Below are 6,363 nucleotides of genomic sequence, written 5' to 3'. Positions count from 1 at the left end.
AGGTGGATCAGTAGGGAAGAGTCCCCCACCTGTGAAGCTTTAAAGGCAGACATTCAGACCTTTCTTCAGTGGGTGGATTCTGGTTGCAGAAATGCTTTTGATTCAGAACTGTGCCCTTAAGGGTGCCCTGTACTTTATTGGCCAGAAAGTTCTCCCATCCTGACTCCCGAGTCTGTTCAATGGCAGGGCCAAGCAAGCCTCCTTATGATAGAAGTCTTTCCACAGGTGACCTGTGAAGCCCTTGCCCTGCAACATCTACCCGACAGGGGACCAAGCTGCTGTTCTGTTAGGCATGGCTGTGCCCCTCCTGAGTTTTCTTCAACCTCTAGGGTTAAACTTTAGAAGCTCCCATAAATGGTTCTGTCTTTTCACATCCTCATGCATACACACCCACCCTATGTCTCCCTTTCCCTTAAAATTGTTGAGCCATTTCCACAAGATCATCAGAACATATTCCACCCCCATTTCACCTGCCATTTCATGATGGCCTTGCAGGTTAGCTTGGCAGGGTGTACATTCCTATTTTGCTATCACTGTACAATCAATACTACAAACTTGACTTTTGTAACTTTGTAGTGATTTAGATGAGTTTGTGTTTGTAGTTCTTGTAAAGAAATTGCATTGAATAAATGGAGGATTAGAATGCCAAAAATAAATAATACCATACAGCACAGTTCAGAAACTCCATGGGAACTCAGGCACTTTGTTTATCTTTAGATTGGAATAGTAAATCCACCACCACACCTTAGGGCTGTACCTAGGATCTGCCCAGTGACCCCCTCCTCCAGCCAGGTAGCTATAGAGCCAAACTACAAATTAATAAAATATTAAATAGGGGGCCATCTATTCAAGCTACCACATCCTTCCCCTGGTTCCCAATAGATTTATAACTACCTCACATTGTAAATTTTATTTAGTACAATGTTAAAGGTTTTCACAGCCTACCAACTTTGGATAGTCCCAAAGTCCCAAGTCTCCTTGGAGATTTAAGTCTGTCTCTTAGCTGTAACTGCCTTAAAATCAAACAAGTTATATGATTTCAACGTATAATGGCACAGAGTAAATAAACATTTTTAAATGTCATAAGACATAATAGGGAGAGATAGGAATAATGTAAACTCAACAAGCACTAAGCAAACATCAAATTTCTGTAGTGTAAGTCCAATATCATAACCAGTGATTGACAGTTTTTAGATATTTTAATTCTGCCTGTCCAGCTGGGCTGAGTGTCTGGGAAAAACATTTATCTTTAGCCAACAGCCTCCATGATAGCCTTTGCATAGTCCTGATATTTCTAAGACATCTTTGGATCTCCATGTAAACCATCTATTTTCAAAGGCTCCTTTAGTCTCGTTATGAGGGTCACTATGCCCTGTCTCATTCTGCATCCCAGCAGCAGTTATAAAAGTAAAAGAATACTTCTAGCTTTGGCTTCTTGTTTTCCCAGCAGATCCACCCCAGCTAAAGTAAGCAACTTTCCTTTGGTGGACATTGCTTAGTCCAAAATTCTGGGGTCTTCACTGCATCTCAAGGTTCATTTTCACAGTTCCATGTCATGGTCCTTCATGGCTACTATGTATAGCTTCTAAGAAGGGACATCCTGCTCCACATTATCAGCTAAAGGGCATCTTTAAAGAAACATGGTACTAATCTAAGGGGTTTATTTACTTATTTATTTGTTTGGTTTTTTAATTTATTTTTGAGAGAGTTAATATATGAACATATAGCAATTTGTTAATAGTCCCATTGATTTATATGCTTATGTCTCCTCATCCAAACCCAATTTCACAGACAGTCCTTCCCATGGGTGTTATCAGTAATAACTGTGGGTTCATAAATGCACTAGCCAGTCTTTGGGGAGGATAAATACCTCAGAATACACCTTCACATTATAGCTCTTACATTCGTTCCACCTCCTCTTTAACAATGTTCCCTGAACCTTGAAGGGTGTTATAAGTCTTCTTTAGTGTTGAGCTCTCAATAACCACATATTTTCTGCTTTGATGAGTTTTGAATGTCCTCAATATCCACCATCATCTTTGTGGAGTAGTTTTCTTGGCCAACTGTGAGAGCAGCATTCTTATTTTAAATGCCACATTCTCTGTAATGTTTTCTGGGCTGTGACAGATGTGATAAAGATGACTCAGCTAGGCAGTTGAGTCATGTTAGGCAGTTGGCTTTCTTTTCTCGCCATTCTTATAGGACTTGGGTTTCCCTGGTATTTGCCACCATCTGTTAAAAGCAGATTCTCATGAGGTTTTCTCCCCCATCCACCCTAAAAGACTAACTGATGCATTGCTAATCCCACAGTGAATACCAATAACCCCACTGAGGAGGGCTTTCAGTTCTACAGGGTCAGAGGAAAGTGGCTATATGAGTATCTTCCAATGGAATATGATCAACACATCATATGTTCATGGCTGGATGGTTGAATTTGAAGTTTGCAGGATCCACTTTGGTCACACAATTGGTGAGTTTTTACTAACTAATCCCCTGAACTCCCCCCACCCCCGCTCGCACACACAGCATCCCACATAGAACCTGTCACTATCAGAGCTATGTGGCAGGAAGCTGGCTCCCATCCCAGTTCTAGCATGATATTTCAATGTCTTGTAACCATAGCATGTGGGATCTTCAGCAGATGGGTCTTACCATTTAGTCTCAAAAGGTAACCAAATGCTTTGGCAATGGCCTACGTTGTTTTGGGGGTCTCATTGTTCTCCCTGACTAATAGCTCACTAGTGACAGTAACCCAGTTCTGGAACTAGGATAAATTAGCAACACTTTATTGTTTTAGAGTAAGTCTTTACATACCTTACACTTTCTTTTGTGAATCTCTCAAACTTTCAAAACTAGTACCAGTTGGGTGAGGCTACCAAAATTCATCAATCCATATAGGAATAAACTCAGGCTAGCAGGAAATTCCTTTTTCTTTCTACCTGTAGGCTCCTTCCTTTTAAATTGTCAGCATTTCTCTCACTGTCACAGTGAACAGCAGCCCAATTTCAATGCTGAGAATCTCAAACAGTTGAAGCTCAACTGGGCTGCCGTCTCTGCTCTGAAACCTGCATTTCTTTCTGTGTGAAGCCCACCACTCCATCACAAACTCAACTCTTCTTTGAACACAGGTGAAGTGCAGCCAGAATATCAGGCAAACAGTCTTTAGCCTAGTCCCGTAAAGCCCTCTGTTCCTAATGAAATCAAATAAACCAAACCTTACACAGGTCGTCTCTGCATTTACATCTCTTAAACTCTGACCAAAATGCACCATCAAGCTCTGTTTAGAGCATTACAAGGGAGCTCTTATTCTAATGTTTTAATTCCTCCCATTTCTTCCACAAATAAGATTGAAAAAACTAGAAATCACATAGTTGAGATTACTATAGAAATGGATCTATTTTTTTTTTGTAAAAATTTTTTTGGGGGGATTACCTTCTCATTTCTGGGACAATATGTCCAACCAAAATCAGCTTCTGGGAAGAAAGGGTTTATTTCCACTTACAGTTTCAAAGAGATGTTTACCATGGCAGGAAAGCATTTCACAGCAGAAGCTAGACAGACTGCCACTGCTTCTGGCAGGAAGCAGCAATCATGATCTGATTATAACTGGTAAAGCTGGGCTAACCTCAAGGTCCAACCAGTGGCACACCTGCTCTATCAAGAGTCTACCTCCCAAATTGCTAGCAACTGGAGAACAAGTATTCAAAATGCATGAGGTTAATATAACACACTTTGCAAAATATTTGAAGATGAATTTAGCTTCCTTTGTATTGCATGAAGGATATTGATTGAGAAATGAATGTTAAGAGCTAAGCAGTCAGCACAGTGAGAGAGTGCAGCTCCAGGCCTGAAAGACCACTTGTGCAGAGCAGGTTAACAGATAAGTACATAGAGATGCATATTCCACTAATATGTGCATAGAACTGTGAACCTGGTACAATGGAGCCCCACAATAACAAGCAATCACTTTAAGCTGAGAAGACTGTGATTTAAAGAGGGTTGGCACATGTACCTCTTGACTACATGTCACTGTCTCTGGTATGAGAGCAAGGCTCAAGGCTCACAAGGCTGAGGCAAAATCCAGACAAAGACACAGGAAGATAAATTCATACCTCATATTTAGGAAACTCTGTGGCTTAGAATGAGTTCCACTTAGACTAGAGGGAAAAACATGAAGACTGATACATGAAGAGGATACAGAAGAATATTTTGAGCACCATAAAATTGAGTCTGAAATAAATTCTCTTTTAAAGGGCACTATAGAAAGCACTTATTGAGGGTATGAAGTGATTGGTTTAAGATGTTTGAAGATTATTCTGCTGGAATGTAGAGGATGGATTGTAGGAGTGATCAAATAGAAGTGGGAGGCTCGTTATAAGACTTCCAGGCGAACATATGAAGGAGCTTAGAGCTTGAAATAAGGCCATAGTTGAGGAAATGATGCAAAGTTGATTACTGAAATAATTTACAGCTAGATGTATTTACTTTAATAGGGAGTACATTCACTGCATCATTGGTCTGCCTCAAAAGCAATATATTTTACATCATTTTATAATGTGGTATGTAGTAAAAGTGGCTGCACTTTTCCTTTTTCTAAATTCACTTTCTTGTTCATGCCTGCTACAGGTAGAAAACCAGGAAAATATGTTTAATCATATGAGTGTCATATAAAGTAACAACATTTTACATTCAAATACTAAATATAAATATATGACATTAAATCACTGACTACAATGCAAATGACCCCTTTTCAGTCAATGTTTAATCCTCAAATACATATAGCCTGTTTACATTTCTCCAACTTAGCAGCACAAGACCCAGCTTGATGGCATGGGCCATACATTCTCAGGCCAACTTCTTCCATGTTGCTTTTAGTCCTCATAAACATCATACGACAACAGGAGAAATGATTCTACACAATTAATAACTATGAGGATACTAGGTGATGGATATATACAACTCCCACACACTTTTGGAAGCATGTATAGAACCAATCAGGGTGCATAGACTGAGAGTGATTTTACTGTCTTAGTTTGACTATATACACATAAATAACTTGTCTTGTTTCAAACCAACAATTATGTGACTAACATGTATCTTTTACATTGTGTTTTCAGAAGTTAAGAAACATACACATGGCAACAAGATAATGTTAAACTTCTAGATTCATATAAATAATATAGAAGGGGAAATGCCTTCAGTGTAGTCTTTCAAAAAATTTAAGTAAATACTCTACATTTACATATAATTTGAAATGCACAGATACAGACACATGCCCCTGGCAATGCCTCAAATATTTACTCAAAGATTAGAGATATAGAAGGTGATTTAGACTATACATACCAATGTAAGAACTAAATCAATTTTTACATGAGATAATATCACCAGCTTCAGGAAACAGAGTTATTATAGTCACCTATATTGACTACAGGTAGCTTTAAAATAAGGTAAAATATAAACTGATCTGTAAGAGTTATACAAAAAATAGTTAGGGATGAAAAGATAGAAGTAAATCCTAGCAGAAGGAATAGATTCTGCAAAAGAAAAGTTGAATCAAGTTCTGAAATTTTCTGAAAATCTTTGTAAGAATTTCTAAATTTAGCAAAATTAAATTAGCAAGTATGAAATAGTTCCCATAAATAGAATAACAGAATGAAACAGAAATTGAAATAATGTCAATATTAAGAGAGAAAAATATTAAAACATTTCATTGCTTAAATATGATTGTTTTGCTTGGTGTAATAAGTGGAATAGTCACCAGATGATATTTTGATATTGGAGCACTGAATAATTCAATCCATATATTGTAAAATGTTAAAAAAATTGTGAGTGACATCTGAAATATGGCAGTTTTATTGCATAGTATGTCTAAAAACCATATATATATATACACACACACATACATACATACATATACATATTATATACTTATAAAAATAACCCTGATTTCACAAGTATCAATATGTATTGTTCCCAATAATTTTCAGAGCACCTTTCAAATCTAGATGTATTTTTTATTATAACCCTCTTAAGCAACTTTTATAAATTTAATAATTATGTTTTTCATGTCCATATTGCTGATAACATTTTTTAAGTTTTTTTAGAATATTGTGCATCACATCAAATGAACAAAATTTAATAGAAGAAACATTTCTGAAATATAAAATATTAGAAACATAGATCATAAATTGAGATTTGAATTACTATTTCTTATTGAAAGTGTAAATTAAATTCAATTTGTTGTTTTTAGATACATCTGTTTTTTTGTTAAGGTGGGTAAAATTTATAACAAAAAATATGCTTAAAAATCATAGCTGGGGCTAGGGAGATGGCTTCGCGGTTAACGCACTTTCCTTTGAACCC

Source organism: Jaculus jaculus, chromosome 1, assembly GCF_020740685.1.
Source record: "Jaculus jaculus isolate mJacJac1 chromosome 1, mJacJac1.mat.Y.cur, whole genome shotgun sequence".
In the NCBI taxonomy this organism is placed as follows: domain Eukaryota; kingdom Metazoa; phylum Chordata; class Mammalia; order Rodentia; family Dipodidae; genus Jaculus; species Jaculus jaculus.
Note: the sequence above shows the minus strand (reverse complement) of the source record.